Genomic DNA, 25,653 nt, shown 5'->3' with positions numbered 1-25,653 from the left:
ATATGAAATACTCTGGATTCCCTGCATTGTCCTTCTAAATCGAGATACGTTTCTACGGAAACGATAGGATTTTCTTTGGGGTTCCGAGTATCTCTTTTCCGATGCATTATTCCTCCTTTACTGCATCCCTCGCTCCCTCACATTGACGAATTAACACACAATTTGCGTCCATATGAAATACTCTAGATTCCCTGCATTGTCCTTCTAAATTGAGATACATTTCTACGGAAACGATAGGATTTTCTTTGGGGTTCCGAGTATCTCTTTTCCGATGCATTATTCCTCCTTTACTGCATCCCTCGCTCCCTCACATTGACGAATTAACACACAATTTGCGTCCATATGAAATACTCTGGATTCCCTGCATTGTCCTTCTAAATCGAGATACGTTTCTACGGAAACGATAGGATTTTCTTTGGGGTTCCGAGTATCTCTTTTCCGATGCATTATTCCTCCTTTACTGCATCCCTCGCTCCCTCACATTGACGAATTAACACACAATTTGCGTCCATATGAAATACTCTAGATTCCCTGCATTGTCCTTTTAAATTGAGATACATTTCTACGGAAACGATAGGATTTTCTTTGGGGTTCCGAGTATCTCTTTTCCGATGCATTATTCCTCCTTTACTGCATCCCTCGCTCCCTCACATTGACGAATTAACACACAATTTGCGTCCATATGAAATACTCTGGATTCCCTGCATTGTCCTTCTAAATTGAGATACGTTTCTACGGAAACGATAGGATATTCTTTGGGGTTCCGAGTATCTCTATTCCGATGCATTATTCCTCTTACTGCATCCCACGCTCCCTCACATTGACGTATTAACACACAATTTGCGTCCATATGAAATACTCTGGATTCCCTGCATTGTCCTTCTAAATCGAGATACATTTCTACGGAAACGATAGGATTTTCTTTGGGGTTCCGAGTATCTCTTTTCCGATGCATTATTCCTCCTTTACTGCATCCCTCGCTCCCTCACATTGACGAATTAACACACAATTTTGGTCTATATGAAATACTCTGGATTCCCTGCATTGTCTTTCTAGATCGAGATACGTTTCTACGGAAACGATAGGATTTTCTTTGTGGTTCCGAGTATCTCTTTTCCAATGCATTATTCCTCCTTTACTGCATCCCTCGCTCCCTCACATTGACGAATTAACACACAATTTGCGTCCATATGAAATACTCTGGATTCCCTGCATTGTCCCTCTAAATCGAGATACGTTTCTACGGAAACGATAGGATTTTCTTTGGGGTTCCGAGTATCTCTTTTCCGATGCATTATTCCTCCTTTACTGCATTCCTCGCTCCGTCACATTGCCGAATTAACACACAATTTGCGTCCATATGAAATACTCTGGGTTCCCTGCATTATCTTTCTTAAACGAGATACGTTTCTACGGAAACGATAGGATTTTCTTTGGGGTTCCGAGTACCTCTTTTCCGATGCATTATTCCTCCTTTACTGCATCCCTCGCTCCCTCACATTGACGAATTAACACACAATTTGCGTCAATATGAAATACTCTGAATTCCCTGCATTGTCCTTCTAAATCGAGATACGTTTCTACGGAAACGATAGGATTTTCTTTGGGGTTCCGACTATCTCTTTTCCGATGCATTATTCCTCCTTTACTGCATCCCTCGCTCCCTCACATTGACGAATTAACACACAATTTGCGTCTATATGAAATACTCTTCATTCCCTGCATTGTCCTTCTAAATTGAGATACGTTTCTACGGAAACGATAGGATATTCTTTGGGGTTCCGAGTATCTCTTTTGCGATGCATTATTCATCCTTTACTGCATCCCTCGCTCCCTCACATTGACGAATTAACACACAATTTGCGTCCATATGAAATACTCTGGATTCCCTCATTGTCCTTCTAAATTGAGATACGTTTCTACGGAAACGATAGGATTTTCTTTGGGGTTCCGGGTATCTCTATTCCGATGCATTATTCCTCTTACTGCATCCCTCGCTCCCTCACATTGACGTATTAACACACAATTAGCGTCCATATGAAATACTCTGGATTCCCTGCATTGTCCTTCTAAATCGAGATACATTTCTACGGAAACGATAGGATTTTCTTTGGGGTTCCGAGTATCTCTTTTCCGATGCATTATTCCTCCTTTACTGCATCCCTCGCTCCCTCACATTGACGAATTAACACACAATTTTCGTCTATATGAAATACTCTGGATTCCCTGCATTGTCTTTCTAAATCGAGATACGTTTCTACGGAAACGATAGGATTTTCTGTGTGGTTCCGAGTATCTCTTTTCCAATGCATTATTCCTCCTTTACTGCATCCCTCGCTCCCTCACATTGACGAATTAACACACAATTTGCGTCCATATGAAATACTCTGGATTCCCTGCATTGTCCCTCTAAATCGAGATACGTTTCTACGGAAACGATAGGATTTTCTTTGGGGTTCCGAGTATCTCTTTTCCGATGCATTATTCCTCCTTTACTGCATCCCTCGCTCCCTCACATTGCCGAATTAACACACAATTTGCGTCCATATGAAATACTCTGGGTTCCCTGATTTATCTTTCTGAAACGAGATACGTTTCTACGGAAACGATAGGATTTTCTTTGGGGTTCCGAGTAGCTCTTTTCCGAAGCATTATTCCTCCTTTACTGCATCCCTCGCTCCCTCACATTGACGAATTAACACACAATTTGAGTCCATATGAAATACTCTGGATTCCCTGCATTGTCCTTCTAAATCGAGATACGTTTCTACAGAAACGATAGGATTTTCTTTGGGGTTCCGAGTATCTCTTTTCCGATGCATTATTCCTCCTTTACTGCATCCCTCGGTCCCTCACATTCACGAATTAACACACAATTTGTGTCTATATGAAATACTCTGGATTCCCTGCATTGTCCTTCTAAATCGAGATACGTTTCTACGGAAACGATAGGATTTTCTTTGGGGTTCCGAGTATCTCTTTTCCGATGCATTATTCCTCCTTCACTGCATCCCTCGCTCCCTCACATTGACGAATTAACACACAATTTGCGTCCATATGAAATACTCTGGATTCCCTGCATTGTCCTTCTAAATCGAGATACGTTTCTACGGAAACGATAGGATTTTCTTTGGGGTTCCGAGTATCTCTTTTCCGATGCATTATTCCTCCTTTACTGCATCCCTCGCTCCCTCACATTGACGAATTAACACACAATTTGCGTCCATATGAAATACTCTGGATTCCCTGCATTGTCCTTCTAAATTGAGATACGTTTCTACGGAAACGATAGGATATTCTTTGGGGTTCCGAGTATCTCTATTCCGATGCATTATTCCTCTTACTGCATCCCACGCTCCCTCACATTGACGTATTAACACACAATTTGCGTCCATATGAAATACTCTGGATTCCCTGCATTGTCCTTCTAAATCGAGATACATTTCTACGGAAACGATAGGATTTTCTTTGGGGTTCCGAGTATCTCTTTTCCGATGCATTATTCCTCCTTTACTGCATCCCTCGCTCCCTCACATTGACGAATTAACACACAATTTTGGTCTATATGAAATACTCTGGATTCCCTGCATTGTCTTTCTAGATCGAGATACGTTTCTACGGAAACGATAGGATTTTCTTTGTGGTTCCGAGTATCTCTTTTCCAATGCATTATTCCTCCTTTACTGCATCCCTCGCTCCCTCACATTGACGAATTAACACACAATTTGCGTCCATATGAAATACTCTGGATTCCCTGCATTGTCCCTCTAAATCGAGATACGTTTCTACGGAAACGATAGGATTTTCTTTGGGGTTCCGAGTATCTCTTTTCCGATGCATTATTCCTCCTTTACTGCATTCCTCGCTCCGTCACATTGCCGAATTAACACACAATTTGCGTCCATATGAAATACTCTGGGTTCCCTGCATTATCTTTCTTAAACGAGATACGTTTCTACGGAAACGATAGGATTTTCTTTGGGGTTCCGAGTACCTCTTTTCCGATGCATTATTCCTCCTTTACTGCATCCCTCGCTCCCTCACATTGACGAATTAACACACAATTTGCGTCAATATGAAATACTCTGAATTCCCTGCATTGTCCTTCTAAATCGAGATACGTTTCTACGGAAACGATAGGATTTTCTTTGGGGTTCCGACTATCTCTTTTCCGATGCATTATTCCTCCTTTACTGCATCCCTCGCTCCCTCACATTGACGAATTAACACACAATTTGCGTCTATATGAAATACTCTGCATTCCCTGCATTGTCCTTCTAAATTGAGATACGTTTCTACGGAAACGATAGGATATTCTTTGGGGTTCCGAGTATCTCTTTTGCGATGCATTATTCATCCTTTACTGCATCCCTCGCTCCCTCACATTGACGAATTAACACACAATTTGCGTCCATATGAAATACTCTGGATTCCCTCATTGTCCTTCTAAATTGAGATACGTTTCTACGGGAACGATAGGATTTTCTTTGGGGTTCCGGGTATCTCTATTCCGATGCATTATTCCTCTTACTGCATCCCTCGCTCCCTCACATTGACGTATTAACACACAATTAGCGTCCATATGAAATACTCTGGATTCCCTGCATTGTCCTTCTAAATCGAGATACATTTCTACGGAAACGATAGGATTTTCTTTGGGGTTCCGAGTATCTCTTTTCCGATGCATTATTCCTCCTTTACTGCATCCCTCGCTCCCTCACATTGACGAATTAACACACAATTTTCGTCTATATGAAATACTCTGGATTCCCTGCATTGTCTTTCTAAATCGAGATACGTTTCTACGGAAACGATAGGATTTTCTTTGTGGTTCCGAGTATCTCTTTTCCAATGCATTATTCCTCCTTTACTGCATCCCTCGCTCCCTCACATTGACGAATTAACACACAATTTGCGTCCATATGAAATACTCTGGATTCCCTGCATTGTCCCTCTAAATCGAGATACGTTTCTACGGAAACGATAGGATTTTCTTTGGGGTTCCGAGTATCTCTTTTCCGATGCATTATTCCTCCTTTACTGCATCCCTCGCTCCCTCACATTGCCGAATTAACACACAATTTGCGTCCATATGAAATACTCTGGGTTCCCTGATTTATCTTTCTGAAACGAGATACGTTTCTACGGAAACGATAGGATTTTCTTTGGGGTTCCGAGTAGCTCTTTTCCGAAGCATTATTCCTCCTTTACTGCATCCCTCGCTCCCTCACATTGACGAATTAACACACAATTTGAGTCCATATGAAATACTCTGGATTCCCTGCATTGTCCTTCTAAATCGAGATACGTTTCTACAGAAACGATAGGATTTTCTTTGGGGTTCCGAGTATCTCTTTTCCGATGCATTATTCCTCCTTTACTGCATCCCTCGGTCCCTCACATTCACGAATTAACACACAATTTGTGTCTATATGAAATACTCTGGATTCCCTGCAATGTCCTTCTAAATCGAGATACGTTTCTACGGAAACGATAGGATTTTCTTTGGGGTTCCGAGTATCTCTTTTCCGATGCATTATTCCTCCTTCACTGCATCCCTCGCTCCCTCACATTGACGAATTAACACACAATTTGCGTCCATATGAAATACTCTGGATTCCCTGCATTGTCCTTCTAAATCGAGATACGTTTCTACGGAAACGATAGGATTTTCTTTGGGGTTCCGAGTATCTCTTTTCCGATGCATTATTCCTCCTTTACTGCATCCCTCGCTCCCTCACATTGACGAATTAACACACAATTTGCGTCCATATGAAATACTCTAGATTCCCTGCATTGTCCTTCTAAATTGAGATACATTTCTACGGAAACGATAGGATTTTCTTTGGGGTTCCGAGTATCTCTTTTCCGATGCATTATTCCTCCTTTACTGCATCCCTCGCTCCCTCACATTGACGAATTAACACACAATTTGCGTCCATATGAAATACTCTGGATTTCCTGCATTGTCCTTCTAAATCGAGATATGCTTCTACGGAAACGATAGGATTTTCTTTGGGGTTCCGAGTATCTCTATTCCGATGCATTATTCCTCCTTTACTGCATCCTTCGCTCCCTCACTTTGAAGAATTAACACACAATTTGCGTCTATATGAAATACTCTGAATTCCCTGCATTGTCCTTCTAAATCGAGATACGTTTGTACGGAAACGATAGGATTTTCTTTGGGGTACCGAGTATCTCTTTTCCGATGCATTATTCCTCCTTTACTGCATTCCTCGCTCCGTCACATTGCCGAATTAACACACAATTTGCGTCCATATGAAATACTCTGGGTTCCCTGCATTATCTTTCTAAAACGAGATACGTTTCTACGGAAACGATAGGATTTTCTTTGGGGTTCCGAGTACCTCTTTTCCGATGCATTATTCCTCCTTTACTGCATCCCTCGCTCCCTCACATTGACGAATTAACACACAATTTGCGTCAATATGAAATACTCTGAATTCCCTGCATTGTCCTTCTAAATCGAGATACGTTTCTACGGAAACGATAGGATTTTCTTTGGGGTTCCGAGTATCTCTTTTTCCGATGCATTACTCCTCCTTTACTGCATCCCTCGCTCCCTCACATTGCCGAATTAACACACAATTTCCGTCCATATGAAATACTCTGAGTTCCCTGCATTATCTTTCTGAAACGAGATAAGTTTCTACGGAAACAATAGGATTTTTTTGGGGTTCCGAGTATCTCTTTTCCGATGCATTATTCCCCCTTTACTGCATCCCTCACTCCCTCACATTGTCGAATTAACACACAATTTGCGTCCATATGAAATACTCTGGATTCCCTGCTTTGTCCTTCTAAATCGAGATACGTTTCTACGGAAACGATAGGATTTTCTTTGGGGTTCCGAGTATCTCTTTTCCGACGCATTATTCCTCCTTTACTGCATCCCTCGCTCCCTCACATTGACGGATTAACACACAATTTGCGTCTATATGAAATACTCTGGATTCCCTGCATTGTCCTTCTAAATCGACATACGTTGCTACGGAAACAATTGGATTTTCTTTGGGGTTCTGAGTATCTCTTTTCCGATGCATTATTCCTCCTTTACTGCATCCCTCGCTCCCTCATATTGACGAATTAACACTCAATTTGTGTCCATATGAAATACTCTGGATTCCCTGCATTGTCCTTCTAAATCGAGATACGTTTCTACGGAAACGATAGGATTTTCTTTGGGGTTCCGAGTATCTCTTTTCCGACGCATTATTCCTCATTTACTGCATCCCTCGCTCCCTCACATTGCCGAATTAACACACAATTTCCGTCCATATGAAATACTCTGGATTCCCTGCATTGTCCTTCTAAATCGAGATACATTTCTACGGAAACGATAGGATTTTCTTTGGGGTTCCGAGTATCTCTTTTCCGATGCATTATTCCTCCTTTACTGCATCCCTCGCTCCCTCACATTGACGAATTAACACACAATTTTCGTCTATATGAAATACTCTGGATTCCCTGCATTGTCTTTCTAAATCGAGATACGTTTCTACGGAAACGATAGGATTTTCTTTGTGGTTCCGAGTATCTCTTTTCCAATGCATTATTCCTCCTTTACTGCATCCCTCGCTCCCTCACATTGACGAATTAACACACAATTTGCGTCCATATGAAATACTCTGGATTCCCTGCATTGTCCCTCTAAATTGAGATACGTTTCTACGGAAACGATAGGATTTTCTTTGGGGTTCCGAGTATCTCTTTTCCGATGCATTATTCCTCCTTTACTGCATCCCTCGCTCCCTCAAATTGCCGAATTAACACACAATTTGCGTCCATATGAAATACTCTGGGTTCCCTGATTTATCTTTCTGAAACGAGATACGTTTCTACGGAAACGATAGGATTTTCTTTGGGGTTCCGAGTAGCTCTTTTCCGAAGCATTATTCCTCCTTTACTGCATCCCTCGCTCCCTCACATTGACGAATTAACACACAATTTGAGTCCATATGAAATACTCTGGATTCCCTGCATTGTCCTTCTAAATCGAGATACGTTTCTACAGAAACGATAGGATTTTCTTTGGGGTTCCGAGTATCTCTTTTCCGATGCATTATTCCTCCTTTACTGCATCCCTCGCTCCCTCACATTCACGAATTAACACACAATTTGTGTCTATATGAAATACTCTGGATTCCCTGCATTGTCCTTCTAAATCGAGATACGTTTCTACGGAAACGATAGGATTTTCTTTGGGGTTCCGAGTATCTCTTTTCCGATGCATTATTCCTCCTTCACTGCATCCCTCGCTCCCTCACATTGACGAATTAACACACAATTTGCGTCCATATGAAATACTCTGGATTCCCTGCATTGTCCTTCTAAATCGAGATACGTTTCTACGGAAACGATAGGATTTTCTTTGGGGTTCCGAGTATCTCTTTTCCGATGCATTATTCCTGCTTTACTGCATCCCTCGCTCCCTCACATTGACGAATTAACACACAATTTGCGTCCATATGAAATACTCTGGATTCCCTGCATTGTCCTTCTAAATCGAGATACGTTTCTACGGAAACGATAGGATTTTCTTTGGGGTTCCGAGTATCTCTTTTCCGATGCATTATTCCTCCTTTACTGCATCCCTCGCTCCCTCACATTGACGAATTAACACACAATTTGCGTCCATATGAAATACTCTAGATTCCCTGCATTGTCCTTTTAAATTGAGATACATTTCTACGGAAACGAGAGGATTTTCTTTGGGGTTCCGAGTATCTCTTTTCCGATGCATTATTCCTCCTTTACTGCATCCCTCGCTCCCTCACATTGACGAATTAACACACAATTTGCGTCCATATGAAATACTCTGGATTCCCTGCATTGTCCTTCTAAATTGAGATACGTTTCTACGGAAACGATAGGATATTCTTTGGGGTTCCGAGTATCTCTATTCCGATGCATTATTCCTCTTACTGCATCCCACGCTCCCTCACATTGACGTATTAACACACAATTTGCGTCCATATGAAATACTCTGGATTCCCTGCATTGTCCTTCTAAATCGAGATACATTTCTACGGAAACGATAGGATTTTCTTTGGGGTTCCGAGTATCTCTTTTCCGATGCATTATTCCTCCTTTACTGCATCCCTCGCTCCCTCACATTGACGAATTAACACACAATTTTGGTCTATATGAAATACTCTGGATTCCCTGCATTGTCTTTCTAAATCGAGATACGTTTCTACGGAGACGATAGGATTTTCTTTGTGGTTCCGAGTATCTCTTTTCCAATGCATTATTCCTCCTTTACTGCATCCCTCGCTCCCTCACATTGACGAATTAACACACAATTTGCGTCCATATGAAATACTCTGGATTCCCTGCATTGTCCCTCTAAATCGAGTTACGTTTCTACGGAAACGATAGGATTTTCTTTGGGGTTCCGAGTATCTCTTTTCCGATGCATTATTCCTCCTTTACTGCATTCCTCGCTCCGTCACATTGCCGAATTAACACACAATTTGCGTCCATATGAAATACTCTGGGTTCCCTGCATTATCTTTCTTAAACGAGATACGTTTCTACGGAAACGATAGGATTTTCTTTGGGGTTCCGAGTACCTCTTTTCCGATGCATTATTCCTCCTTTACTGCATCCCTCGCTCCCTCACATTGACGAATTAACACACAATTTGCGTCAATATGAAATACTCTGAATTCCCTGCATTGTCCTTCTAAATCGAGATACGTTTCTACGGAAACGATAGGATTTTCTTTGGGGTTCCGACTATCTCTTTTCCGATGCATTATTCCTCCTTTAATGCATCCCTCGCTCCCTCACATTGACGAATTAACACACAATTTGCGTCTATATGAAATACTCTGCATTCCCTGCATTGTCCTTCTAAAGCGAGATACGTTTCTACGGAAACGATAGGATATTCTTTGGGGTTCCGAGTATCTCTTTTGCGATGCATTATTCATCCTTTACTGCATCCCTCGCTCCCTCACATTGACGAATTAACACACAATTTGCGTCCATATGAAATACTCTGGATTCCCTCATTGTCCTTCTAAATTGAGATACGTTTCTACGGAAACGATAGGATTTTCTTTGGGGTTCCGGGTATCTCTATTCCGATGCATTATTCCTCTTACTGCATCCCTCGCTCCCTCACATTGACGTATTAACACACAATTAGCGTCCATATGAAATACTCTGGATTCCCTGCATTGTCCTTCTAAATCGAGATACATTTCTACGGAAACGATAGGATTTTCTTTGGGGTTCCGAGTATCTCTTTTCCGATGCATTATTCCTCCTTTACTGCATCCCTCGCTCCCTCACATTGACGAATTAACACACAATTTTCGTCTATATGAAATACTCTGGATTCCCTGCATTGTCTTTCTAAATCGAGATACGTTTCTACGGAAACGATAGGATTTTCTTTGTGGTTCCGAGTATCTCTTTTCCAATGCATTATTCCTCCTTTACTGCATCCCTCGCTCCCTCACATTGACGAATTAACACACAATTTGCGTCCATATGAAATACTCTGGATTCCCTGCATTGTCCCTCTAAATCTAGATACGTTTCTACGGAAACGATAGGATTTTCTTTGGGGTTCCGAGTATCTCTTTTCCGATGCATTATTCCTCCTTTACTGCATCCCTCGCTCCCTCACATTGCCGAATTAACACACAATTTGCGTCCATATGAAATACTCCGGGTTCCCTGATTTATCTTTCTGAAACGAGATACGTTTCTACGGAAACGATAGGATTTTCTTTGGGGTTCCGACTATCTCTTTTCCGATGCATTATTCCTCCTTTACTGCATCCCTGGGTCCCTCACATTCACGAATTAACACACAATTTGTGTCTATATGAAATACTCTGGATTCCCTGCATTGTCCTTCTAAATCGAGATACGTTTCTACGGAAACGATAGGATTTTCTTTGGGGTTCCGAGTATCTCTTTTCCGATGCATTATTCCTCCTTTACTGCATCCCTCGCTCCCTCACATTGACGAATTAACACACAATTTGCGTCCATATGAAATACTCTAGATTCCCTGCATTGTCCTTCTAAATTGAGATACATTTCTACGGAAACGATAGGATTTTCTTTGGGGTTCCGAGTATCTCTTTTCCGATGCATTATTCCTCCTTTACTGCATCCCTCGCTCCCTCACATTGACGAATTAACACACAATTTGCGTCCATATGAAATACTCTGGATTCCCTGCATTGTCCTTCTAAATCGAGATACGTTTCTACGGAAACGATAGGATTTTCTTTGGGGTTCCGAGTATCTCTTTTCCGATGCATTATTCCTCCTTTACTGCATCCCTCGCTCCCTCACATTGACGAATTAACACACAATTTGCGTCCATATGAAATACTCTAGATTCCCTGCATTGTCCTTTTAAATTGAGATACATTTCTACGGAAACGATAGGATTTTCTTTGGGGTTCCGAGTATCTCTTTTCCGATGCATTATTCCTCCTTTACCTCATCCCTCGCTCCCTCACATTGACGAATTAACACACAATTTGCGTCCATATGAAATACTCTGGATTCCCTGCATTGTCCTTCTAAATTGAGATACGTTTCTACGGAAACGATAGGATATTCTTTGGGGTTCCGAGTATCTCTATTCCGATGCATTATTCCTCTTACTGCATCCCACGCTCCCTCACATTGACGTATTAACACACAATTTGCGTCCATATGAAATACTCTGGATTCCCTGCATTGTCCTTCTAAATCGAGATACATTTCTACGGAAACGATAGGATTTTCTTTGGGGTTCCGAGTATCTCTTTTCCGATGCATTATTCCTCCTTTACTGCATTCCTCGCTACGTCACATTGCCGAATTAACACACAATTTGCGTCCATATGAAATACTCTGGGTTCCCTGCATTATCTTTCTTAAACGAGATACGTTTCTACGGAAACGATAGGATTTTCTTTGGGGTTCCGAGTACCTCTTTTCCGATGCATTATTCCTCCTTTACTGCATCCCTCGCTCCCTCACATTGACGAATTAACACACAATTTGCGTCAATATGAAATACTCTGAATTCCCTGCATTGTCCTTCTAAATCGAGATACGTTTCTACGGAAACGATAGGATTTTCTTTGGGGTTCCGACTATCTCTTTTCCGATGCATTATTCCTCCTTTACTGCATCCCTCGCTCCCTCACATTGACGAATTAACACACAATTTGCGTCTATATGAAATACTCTGCATTCCCTGCATTGTCCTTCTAAATCGAGATACGTTTCTACGGAAACGATAGGATATTCTTTGGGGTTCCGAGTATCTCTTTTGCGATGCATTATTCATCCTTTACTGCATCCCTCGCTCCCTCACATTGACGAATTAACACACAATTTGCGTCCATATGAAATACTCTGGATTCCCTGCATTGTCCCTCTAAATCGAGATACGTTTCTACGGAAACGATAGGATTTTCTTTGGGGTTCCGAGTATCTCTTTTCCGATGCATTATTCCTCCTTTACTGCATCCCTCGCTCCCTCACATTGCCGAATTAACACACAATTTGGGTCCATATGAAATACTCTGGGTTCCCTGATTTATCTTTCTGAAACGAGATACGTTTCTACGGAAACGATAGGATTTTCTTTGGGGTTCCGAGTAGCTCTTTTCCGAAGCATTATTCCTCCTTTACTGCATCCCTCGCTCCCTCACATTGACGAATTAACACACAATTTGAGTCCATATGAAATACTCTGGATTCCCTGCATTGTCCTTCTAAATCGAGATACGTTTCTACAGAAACGATAGGATTTTCTTTGGGGTTCCGAGTATCTCTTTTCCGATGCATTATTCCTCCTTTACTGCATCCCTCGGTCCCTCACATTCACGAATTAACACACAATTTGTGTCTATATGAAATACTCTGGATTCCCTGCATTGTCCTTCTAAATCGAGATACGTTTCTACGGAAACGATAGGATTTTCTTTGGGGTTCCGAGTATCTCTTTTCCGATGCATTATTCCTCCTTCACTGCATCCCTCGCTCCCTCACATTGACGAATTAACACACAATTTGCGTCCATATGAAATACTCTGGATTCCCTGCATTGTCCTTCTAAATCGAGATACGTTTCTACGGAAACGATAGGATTTTCTTTGGGGTTCCGAGTATCTCTTTTCCGATGCATTATTCCTCCTTTACTGCATCCCTCGCTCCCTCACATTGACGAATTAACACACAATTTGCGTCCATATGAAATACTCTAGATTCCCTGCATTGTCCTTCTAAATTGAGATACATTTCTACGGAAACGATAGGATTTTCTTTGGGGTTCCGAGTATCTCTTTTCCGATGCATTATTCCTCCTTTACTGCATCCCTCGCTCCCTCACATTGACGAATTAACACACAATTTGCGTCCATATGAAATACTCTGGATTTCCTGCATTGTCCTTCTAAATCGAGATATGCTTCTACGGAAACGATAGGATTTTCTTTGGGGTTCCGAGTATCTCTATTCCGATGCATTATTCCTCCTTTACTGCATCCTTCGCTCCCTCACTTTGAAGAATTAACACACAATTTGCGTCTATATGAAATACTTTGAATTCCCTGCATTGTCCTTCTAAATCGAGATACGTTTGTACGGAAACGATAGGATTTTCTTTGGGGTACCGAGTATCTCTTTTCCGATGCATTATTCCTCCTTTACTGCATTCCTCGCGCCGTCACATTGCCGAATTAACACACAATTTGCGTCCATATGAAATACTCTGGGTTCCCTGCATTATCTTTCTAAAACGAGATACGTTTCTACGGAAACGATAGGATTTTCTTTGGGGTTCCGAGTACCTCTTTTCCGATGCATTATTCCTCCTTTACTGCATCCCTCGCTCCCTCACATTGACGAATTAACACACAATTTGCGTCAATATGAAATACTCTGAATTCCCTGCATTGTCCTTCTAAATCGAGATACGTTTCTACGGAAACGATAGGATTTTCTTTGGGGTTCCGAGTATCTCTTTTTCCGATGCATTATTCCTCCTTTACTGCATCCCTCGCTCCCTCACATTGACGAATTAACACACAATTTGCGTCCATATGAAATTCTCTGGATTCCCTGCATTGTCCTTCTAAATCGAGATACGTTTCTACGGAAAAGATTGGATTTTCTTTGGGGTTAAGAGTATCTCTTTTCCGATGCATTATTCCTCCTTTACTGCATTCCTCGCTCCCTCACATTGACGAATTAACTCACAATTTGCGTCCATATGAAATACTCTGGATTCCCTGCATGGTCCTTCTAAATCGAGATACATTTCTACGGAAACGATAGGATTTTCTTTGGGGTTCCGAGTATCTCTTTTCCGAAGCATTATTCCTCCTTTACTGCATCCCTCGCTCCCTCACATTGACGAATTAACACACAATTTGCGTCCATATGAAATACTCTGGATTCCCTGCATTGTCCTTCTAAATCGAGATACGTTTCTACGGAAACGATAGGATTTTCTTTGGGGATCCGAGTATCTCTTTTCGGATGCATTATTCCTCCTTTACTGCAACCCTCGCTCCCTCACATTGACGAATTAACACACAATTTGCGTCCATATGATATACTCTGGATTCCCTGCATTGTCCTTCTAAATCGAGATACGTTTCTTCGGAAACGATATGATTTTCTTTGGGGTTCCGAGTATCTCTTTTCCGACGCATTATTTCTCATTTACTGCATCCCTCGCTCCCTCACATTGCCGAATTAACACACAATTTCCGTCCATATGAAATACTCTGAGTTCCCTGCATTATCTTTCTGAAACGAGATAAGTTTCTACGGAAACAATAGGATTTTTTTGGGGTTCCGAGTATCTCTTTTCCGATGCATTATTCCCCCTTTACTGCATCCCTCACTCCCTCACATTGTCGAATTAACACACAATTTGCGTCCATATGAAATACTCTGGATTCCCTGCTTTGTCCTTCTAAATCGAGATACGTTTCTACGGAAACGATAGGATTTTCTTTGGGGTTCCGAGTATCTCTTTTCCGACGCATTATTCCTCCTTTACTGCATCCCTCGCTCCCTCACATTGACGAATTAACACACAATTTGCGTCTATATGAAATACTCTGGATTCCCTGCATTGTCCTTCTAAATCGACATACGTTGCTACGGAAACAATTGGATTTTCTTTGGGGTTCTGAGTATCTCTTTTCCGATGCATCATTCCTCCTTTACTGCATCCCTCGCTCCCTCATATTGACGAATTAACACACAATTTGTGTCCATATGAAATACTCTGGATTCCCTGCATTGTCCTTCTAAATCGAGATACGTTTCTACGGAAACGATAGGATTTTCTTTGGGGTTCCGAGTATCTCTTTTCCGACGCATTATTCCTCATTTACTGCATCCCTCGCTCCCTCACATTGCCGAATTAACACACAATTTCCGTCCATATGAAATACTCTGAGTTCCCTGCATTATCTTTCTGAAACAAGATACGTTTCTACGGAAGCAATAGGATTTTCTTTGGGGTTCCGAGTATCTCTTTTCCGATGCATTATTCCCCCTTTACTGCATCCCTCGCTCCCTCACATTGACGAATTAACACACAATTTGCGTCCATATGAAATACTCTGGATTCCCTGCTTTGTCCTTCTAAATCGAGATACGTTTCTACGGAAACGATAGGATTTTCTTTGGGGTTCCGAGTATCTCTTTTCCGATGCATTATTCCTCCTTTACTGCATCCCTCGCTCCCTCACATTGACGAATTAACACACAATTTGCGTCTATATGAAATACTCTGGATTCCCTGCATTGTCCTTCTAAATCGACATACGTTGCTACGGAAACAATAGGATTTTCTTTGGGGTTCCGAGTATCTCTTTTCCGATGCATAATTCCCCCTTTACTGCATCCCTCGCTCCCTCACATTGACGAATTAACACACAATTTGCGTCCATATGAAATACTCTGGATTCCCTGCTTTGTCCTTCTAAATCGAGATACGTTTCTACGGAAACGATAGGATTTTCTTTGGGGTTCCGAGTATCTCTTTTCCGATGCATTATTCCTCCTTTACTGCATCCCTCGCTCCCTCACATTGAAGAATTAACACACAATTTGCGTCCATATGATATACTCTGGATTCCCTGCATTGTCCTTCTAAATCGAGATACGTTTCTTCGGAAACGATATGATTTTCTTTGGGGTTCCGAGTATCTCTTTTCCGACGCATTATTTCTCATTTACTGCATCCCTCGCTCCCTCACATTGCCGAATTAACACACAATTTCCGTCCATATGAAATACTCTGAGTTCCCTGCATTATCTTTCTGAAACGAGATAAGTTTCTACGGAAACAATAGGATTTTTTTGGGGTTCCGAGTATCTCTTTTCCGATGCATTATTCCCCCTTTACTGCATCCCTCACTCCCTCACATTGTCGAATTAACACACAATTTGCGTCCATATGAAATACTCTGGATTCCCTGCTTTGTCCTTCTAAATCGAGATACGTTTCTACGGAAACGATAGGATTTTCTTTGGGGTTCCGAGTATCTCTTTTCCGACGCATTATTCCTCCTTTACTGCATCCCTCGCTCCCTCACATTGACGAATTAACACACAATTTGCGTCTATATGAAATACTCTGGATTCCCTGCATTGTCCTTCTAAATCGACATACGTTGCTACGGAAACAATTGGATTTTCTTTGGGGTTCTGAGTATCTCTTTTCCGATGCATTATTCCTCCTTTACTGCATCCCTCGCTCCCTCATATTGACGAATTAACACACAATTTGTGTCCATATGAAATACTCTGGATTCCCTGCATTGTCCTTCTAAATCGAGATACGTTTCTACGGAAACGATATGATTTTCTTTGGGGTTCCGAGTATCTCTTTTCCGACGCATTATTTCTCATTTACTGCATCCCTCGCTCCCTCACATTGCCGAATTAACACACAATTTCCGTCCATATGAAATACTCTGAGTTCCCTGCATTATCTTTCTGAAACGAGATAAGTTTCTACGGAAACAATAGGATTTTTTTGGGGTTCCGAGTATCTCTTTTCCGATGCATTATTCCCCCTTTACTGCATCCCTCACTCCCTCACATTGTCGAATTAACACACAATTTGCGTCCATATGAAATACTCTGGATTCCCTGCTTTGTCCTTCTAAATCGAGATACGTTTCTACGGAAACGATAGGATTTTCTTTGGGGTTCCGAGTATCTCTTTTCCGACGCATTATTCCTCCTTTACTGCATCCCTCGCTCCCTCACATTGACGAATTAACACACAATTTGCGTCTATATGAAATACTCTGGATTCCCTGCATTGTCCTTCTAAATCGACATACGTTGCTACGGAAACAATTGGATTTTCTTTGGGGTTCTGAGTATCTCTTTTCCGATGCATTATTCCTCCTTTACTGCATCCCTCGCTCCCTCATATTGACGAATTAACACACAATTTGTGTCCATATGAAATACTCTGGATTCCCTGCATTGTCCTTCTAAATCGAGATACGTTTCTACGGAAACGATAGGATTTTCTTTGGGGTTCCGAGTATCTCTTTTCCGACGCATTATTCCTCATTTACTGCATCCCTCGCTCCCTCACATTGCCGAATTAACACACAATTTCCGTCCATATGAAATACTCTGAGTTCCCTGCATTATCTTTCTGAAACAAGAAACGTTTCTACGGAAGCAATAGGATTTTCTTTGGGGTTCCGAGTATCTCTTTTCCGATGCATTATTCCCCCTTTACTGCATCCCTCGCTCCCTCACATTGACGAATTAACACACAATTTGCGTCCATATGAAATACTCTGAATTCCCTGCTTTGTCCTTCTAAATCGAGATACGTTTCTACGGAAACGATAGGATTTTCTTTGGGGTTCCGAGTATCTCATTTTCCGATGCATTATTCCTCCTTTACTGCATCCCTCGCTCCCTCACATTGACGAATTAACACACAATTTGCGTCTATATGAAATACTCTGGATTCCCTGCATTGTCCTTCTAAATCGACATACGTTGCTACGGAAACAATAGGATTTTCTTTGGGGTTCCGAGTATCTCTTTTCCGATGCATTATTCCCCCTTTACTGCATCCCTCGCTCCCTCACATTGACGAATTAACACACAATTAGCGTCCATATGAAATACTCTGGATTCCCTGCTTTGTCCTTCTAAATCGAGATACGTTTCTACGGAAACGATAGGATTTTCTTTGGGGTTCCGAGTATCTCTTTTCCGATGCATTATTCCTCCTTTACTGCATCCCTCGCTCCCTCACATTGAAGAATTAACACACAATTTGCGTCTATATGAAATACTCTGGATTCCCTGCATTGTCTTTCTAAATCGACATACGTTGCTACGGAAACAATAGGATTTTCTTTGGGGTTCTGAGTATCTCTTTTCCGATGCATTATTCCTCCTTTACTGCATCCCTCGCTCCCTCATATTGACGAATTAACACACAATTTGTGTCCGTATGAAATACTCTGGATTCCCTGCATTGTCCTTCTAAATCGAGATACGTTTCTACGGAAAAGATAGGATTTTCTTTGGGGTTAAGAGTATCTCTTTTCCGATGCATTATTCCTCCTTTACTGCATCCCTCGCTCCCTCACATTAACGAATTAACTCACAATTTGCGTCCATATGAAATACTCTGGATTCCCTGCATTGTCCTTCTAAATCGAGATACGTTTCTACGGAAACGATAGGATTTTCTATGGGGTTCCGAGTATCTCTTTTCCGATGCATTATTCCTCCTTTACTGCATCCCTCGCTCCCTCACATTGCCGAATTAACACACAATTTGCGTCCATATGAAATACTCTGGATTCCCTGCATTGTCCTTCTAAATCGAGATACGTTTCTACTGAAAAGATAGGATTTTCTTTGGGGATAAGAGTATCTCTTTTCCGATGCATTATTCCTCCTTTACTGCATCCCTCGCTCCCTCACATTGACGAATTAACACACAATTTGCGTCCATATGAAATACTCGGTATTCCCTGCAGTTTCCTTCTAAATCGAGATACGTTTCTACGGAAACGATAGGATTTTCTTTGGGGTTCCGACTATCTCTTTTCCGATGCATTTTTCCTCCTTTACTGCATCCCTCGCTCCCTCACATTGACGAATTAACACACAATTTGCGTCTATATGAAATACTCTGCATTCCCTGCATTGTCCTTCTAAATCGAGATACGTTTCTACGGAAACGATAGGATTTTCTTTGGGGTTCCGAGTATCTCTTTTGTGATGCATTATTCATCCTTTACTGCATCCCTCGCTCCCTCACATTGACGAATTAACACACAATTTGCGTCCATATGAAATACTCTGGATTCCCTCATTGTCCTTCTAAATTGAGATGCGTTTCTACGGAAACGATTGGATTTTCTTTGGGGTTCCGAGTATCTCTATTCCGATGCATTATTCCTCTTACTGCATCCCACGCTCCCTCACATTGACGTATTAACACACAATTTGCGTCCATATGAAATACTCTGGATTCCCTGCATTGTCCTTCTAAATCGAGATACATTTCTACGGAAACGATAGGATTTTCTTTGGGGTTCCGAGTATCTCTTTTCCGATGCATTATTCCTCCTTTACTGCATCCCTCGCTCCCTCACATTGACGAATTAACACACAATTTTCGTCTATATGAAATACTCTGGATTCCCTGCATTGTCTTTCTAAATCGAGATACGTTTCTACGGAAACGATAGGATTTTCTTTGTGGTTCCGAGTATCTCTTTTCCAATGCATTATTCCTCCTTTACTGCATCCCTCGCTCCCTCACATTGACGAATTAACACACAATTTGCGTCCATATGAAATACTCTGGATTCCCTGCATTGTCCCTCTAAATTGAGATACGTTTCTACGGAAACGATAGGATTTTCTTTGGGGTTCCGAGTATCTCTTTTCCGATGCATTATTCCTCCTTTACTGCATCCCTCGCTCCCTAAAATTGCCGAATTAACACACAATTTGCGTCCATATGAAATACTCTGGGTTCCCTGATTTATCTTTCTGAAACGAGATACGTTTCTACGGAAACGATAGGATTTTCTTTGGGGTTCCGAGTAGCTCTTTTCCGAAGCATTATTCCTCCTTTACTGCATCCCTCGCTCCCTCACATTGACGAATTAACACACAATTTGAGTCCATATGAAATACTCTGGATTCCCTGCATTGTCCTTCTAAATCGAGATACGTTTCTACAGAAACGATAGGATTTTCTTTGGGGTTCCGAGTATCTCTTTTCCGATGCATTATTCCTCCTTTACTGCATCCCTCGCTCCCTCACATTCACGAATTAACACACAATTTGTGTCTATATGAAATACTCTGGATTCCCTGCATTGTCCTTCTAAATCGAGATACGTTTCTACGGAAACGATAGGATTTTCTTTGGGGTTCCGAGTATCTCTTTTCCGATGCATTATTCCTCCTTCACTGCATCCCTCGCTCCCTCACATTGACGAATTAACACACAATTTGCGTCCATATGAAATACTCTGGATTCCCTGCATTGTCCTTCTAAATCGAGATACGTTTCTACGGAAACGATAGGATTTTCTTTGGGGTTCCGAGTATCTCTTTTCCGATGCATTATTCCTCCTTTACTGCATCCCTCGCTCCCTCACATTGACGAATTAACACACAATTTGCGTCCATATGAAATACTCTGGATTCCCTGCATTGTCCTTCTAAATCGAGATACGTTTCTACGGAAACGATAGGATTTTCTTTGGGGTTCCGAGTACCTCTTTTCCGATGCATTATTCCTCCTTTACTGCATCCCTCGCTCCCTCACATTGACGAATTAACACACAATTTGCGTCCATATGAAATACTCTAGATTCCCTGCATTGTCCTTTTAAATTGAGATACATTTCTACGGAAACGAGAGGATTTTCTTTGGGGTTCCGAGTATCTCTTTTCCGATGCATTATTCCTCCTTTACTGCATCCCTCGCTCCCTCACATTGACGAATTAACACACAATTTGCGTCCATATGAAATACTCTGGATTCCCTGCATTGTCCTTCTAAATTGAGATACGTTTCTACGGAAACGATAGGATATTCTTTGGGATTCCGAGTATCTCTATTCCGATGCATTATTCCTCTTACTGCATCCCACGCTCCCTCACATTGACGTATTAACACACAATTTGCGTCCATATGAAATACTCTGGATTCCCTGCATTGTCCTTCTAAATCGAGATACATTTCTACGGAAACGATAGGATTTTCTTTGGGGTTCCGAGTATCTCTTTTCCGATGCATTATTCCTCCTTTACTGCATCCCTCGCTCCCTCACATTGACGAATTAACACACAATTTTGGTCTATATGAAATACTCTGGATTCCCTGCATTGTCTTTCTAAATCGAGATACGTTTCTACGGAAACGATAGGATTTTCTTTGTGGTTCCGAGTATCTCTTTTCCAATGCATTATTCCTCCTTTACTGCATCCCTCGCTCCCTCACATTGACGAATTAACACACAATTTGCGTCCATATGAAATACTCTGGATTCCCTGCATTGTCCCTCTAAATCGAGTTACGTTTCTACGGAAACGATAGGATTTTCTTTGGGGTTCCGAGTATCTCTTTTCCGATGCATTATTCCTCCTTTACTGCATTCCTCGCTCCGTCACATTGCCGAATTAACACACAATTTGCGTCCATATGAAATACTCTGGGTTCCCTGCATTATCTTTCTTAAACGAGATACGTTTCTACGGAAACGATAGGATTTTCTTTGGGGTTCCGAGTACCTCTTTTCCGATGCATTATTCCTCCTTTACTGCATCCCTCGCTCCCTCACATTGACGAATTAACACACAATTTGCGTCAATATGAAATACTCTGAATTCCCTGCATTGTCCTTCTAAATCGAGATACGTTTCTACGGAAACGATAGGATTTTCTTTGGGGTTCCGACTATCTCTTTTCCGATGCATTATTCCTCCTTTACTGCATCCCTCGCTCCCTCACATTGACGAATTAACACACAATTTGCGTCTATATGAAATACTCTGCATTCCCTGCATTGTCCTTCTAAATCGAGATACGTTTCTACGGAAACGATAGGATATTCTTTGGGGTTCCGAGTATCTCTTTTGCGATGCATTATTCATCCTTTACTGCATCCCTCGCTCCCTCACATTGACGAATTAACACACAATTTGCGTCCATATGAAATACTCTGGATTCCCTCATTGTCCTTCTAAATTGAGATACGTTTCTACGGAAACGATAGGATTTTCTTTGGGGTTCCGGGTATCTCTATTCCGATGCATTATTCCTCTTACTGCATCCCTCGCTCCCTCACATTGACGTATTAACACACAATTAGCGTCCATATGAAATACTCTGGATTCCCTGCATTGTCCTTCTAAATCGAGATATATTTCTACGGAAACGATAGGATTTTCTTTGGGGTTCCGTGTATCTCTTTTCCGATGCATTATTCCTCCTTTACTGCATCCCTCGCTCCCTCACATTGACGAATTAACACACAATTTTCGTCTATATGAAATACTCTGGATTCCCTGCATTGTCTTTCTAAATCGAGATACGTTTCTACGGAAACGATAGGATTTTCTTTGTGGTTCCGAGTATCTCTTTTCCAATGCATTATTCCTCCTTTACTGCATCCCTCGCTCCCTCACATTGACGAATTAACACACAATTTGCGTCCATATGAAATACTCTGGATTCCCTGCATTGTCCCTCTAAATCTAGATACGTTTCTACGGAAACGATAGGATTTTCTTTGGGGTTCCGAGTATCTCTTTTCCGATGCATTATTCCTCCTTTACTGCATCCCTCGCTCCCTCACATTGCCGAATTAACACACAATTTGCGTCCATATGAAATACTCCGGGTTCCCTGATTTATCTTTCTGAAACGAGATACGTTTCTACGGAAACGATAGGATTTTCTTTGGGGTTCCGAGTAGCTCTTTTCCGAAGCATTATTCCTCCTTTACTGCATCCCTCGCTCCCTCACATTGACGAATTAACACACAATTTGAGTCCATATGAAATACTCTGGATTCCCTGCATTGTCCTTCTAAATCGAGATACGTTTCTACAGAAACGATAGGATTTTCTTTGGGGTTCCGAGTATCTCTTTTCCGATGCATTATTCCTCCTTTACTGCATCCCTCGGTCCCTCACATTCACGAATTAACACACAATTTGTGTCTATATGAAATACTCTGGATTCCCTGCATTGTCCTTCTAAATCGAGATACGTTTCTACGGAAACGATAGGATTTTCTTTGGGGTTCCGAGTATCTCTTTTCCGATGCATTATTCCTCCTTCACTGCATCCCTCGCTCCCTCACATTGACGAATTAACACACAATTTGCGTCCATATGAAATACTCTGGATTCCCTGCATTGTCCTTCTAAATCGAGATACGTTTCTACGGAAACGATAGGATTTTCTTTGGGGTTCCGAGTATCTCTTTTCCGATGCATTATTCCTCCTTTACTGCATCCCTCGCTCCCTCACATTGACGAATTAACACACAATTTGCGTCCATATGAAATACTCTAGATTCCCTGCATTGTCCTTCTAAATTGAGATACATTTCTACGGAAACGATAGGATTTTCTTTGGGGTTCCGAGTATCTCTTTTCCGATGCATTATTCCTCCTTTACTGCATCCCTCGCTCCCTCACATTGACGAATTAACACACAATTTGCGTCCATATGAAATACTCTGGATTCCCTGCATTGTCCTTCTAAATCGAGATACGTTTCTACGGAAACGACAGGATTTTCTTTGGGGTTCCGAGTATCTCTTTTCCGATGCATTATTCCTCCTTTACTGCATCCCTCGCTCCCTCACATTGACGAATTAACACACAATTTGCGTCCATATGAAATACTCTAGATTCCCTGCATTGTCCTTTTAAATTGAGATACATTTCTACGGAAACGATAGGATTTTCTTTGGGGTTCCGAGTATCTCTTTTCCGATGCATTATTCCTCCTTTACTGCATCCCTCGCTCCCTCACATTGACGAATTAACACACAATTTGCGTCCATATGAAATACTCTGGATTCCCTGCATTGTCCTTCTAAATTGAGATACGTTTCTACGGAAACGATAGGATATTCTTTGGGGTTCCGAGTATCTCTATTCCGATGCATTATTCCTCTTACTGCATCCCACGCTCCCTCACATTGACGTATTAACACACAATTTGCGTCCATATGAAATACTCTGGATTCCCTGCATTGTCCTTCTAAATCGAGATACATTTCTACGGAAACGATAGGATTTTCTTTGGGGTTCCGAGTATCTCTTTTCCGATGCATTATTCCTCCTTTACTGCATCCCTCGCTCCCTCACATTGACGAATTAACACACAATTTTGGTCTATATGAAATACTCTGGATTCCCTGCATTGTCTTTCTAGATCGAGATACGTTTCTACGGAAACGATAGGATTTTCTTTGTGGTTCCGAGTATCTCTTTTCCAATGCATTATTCCTCCTTTACTGCATCCCTCGCTCCCTCACATTGACGAATTAACACACAATTTGCGTCCATATGAAATACTCTGGATTCCCTGCATTGTCCCTCTAAATCGAGATACGTTTCTACGGAAACGATAGGATTTTCTTTGGGGTTCCGAGTATCTCTTTTCCGATGCATTATTCCTCCTTTACTGCATTCCTCGCTCCGTCACATTGCCGAATTAACACACAATTTGCGTCCATATGAAATACTCTGGGTTCCCTGCATTATCTTTCTTAAACGAGATACGTTTCTACGGAAACGATAGGATTTTCTTTGGGGTTCCGAGTACCTCTTTTCCGATGCATTATTCCTCCTTTACTGCATCCCTCGCTCCCTCACATTGACGAATTAACACACAATTTGCGTCAATATGAAATACTCTGAATTCCCTGCATTGTCCTTCTAAATCGAGATACGTTTCTACGGAAACGATAGGATTTTCTTTGGGGTTCCGACTATCTCTTTTCCGATGCATTATTCCTCCTTTACTGCATCCCTCGCTCCCTCACATTGACGAATTAACACACAGTTTGCGTCTATATGAAATACTCTGCATTCCCTGCATTGTCCTTCTAAATCGAGATACGTTTCTACGGAAACGATAGGATATTCTTTGGGGTTCCGAGTATCTCTTTTGCGATGCAATATTCATCCTTTACTGCATCCCTCGCTCCCTCACATTGACGAATTAACACACAATTTGCGTCCATATGAAATACTCTGGATTCCCTCATTGTCCTTCTAAATTGAGATACGTTTCTACGGAAACGATAGGATTTTCTTTGGGGTTCCGGGTATCTCTATTCCGATGCATTATTCCTCTTACTGCATCCCTCGCTCCCTCACATTGACGTATTAACACACAATTAGCGTCCATATGAAATACTCTGGATTCCCTGCATTGTCCTTCTAAATCGAGATACATTTCTACGGAAACGATAGGATTTTCTTTGGGGTTCCGAGTATCTCTTTTCCGATGCATTATTCCTCCTTTACTGCATCCCTCGCTCCCTCACATTGACGAATTAACACACAATTTTCGTCTATATGAAATACTCT

This window comes from Schistocerca nitens, chromosome 2 (assembly GCF_023898315.1).
Source record: "Schistocerca nitens isolate TAMUIC-IGC-003100 chromosome 2, iqSchNite1.1, whole genome shotgun sequence".
Classification (NCBI taxonomy): Eukaryota; Metazoa; Arthropoda; class Insecta; order Orthoptera; family Acrididae; genus Schistocerca; species Schistocerca nitens.
The sequence above is the reverse complement of the archived record's forward strand: the minus strand, read 5'-3'. Positions refer to the sequence as shown.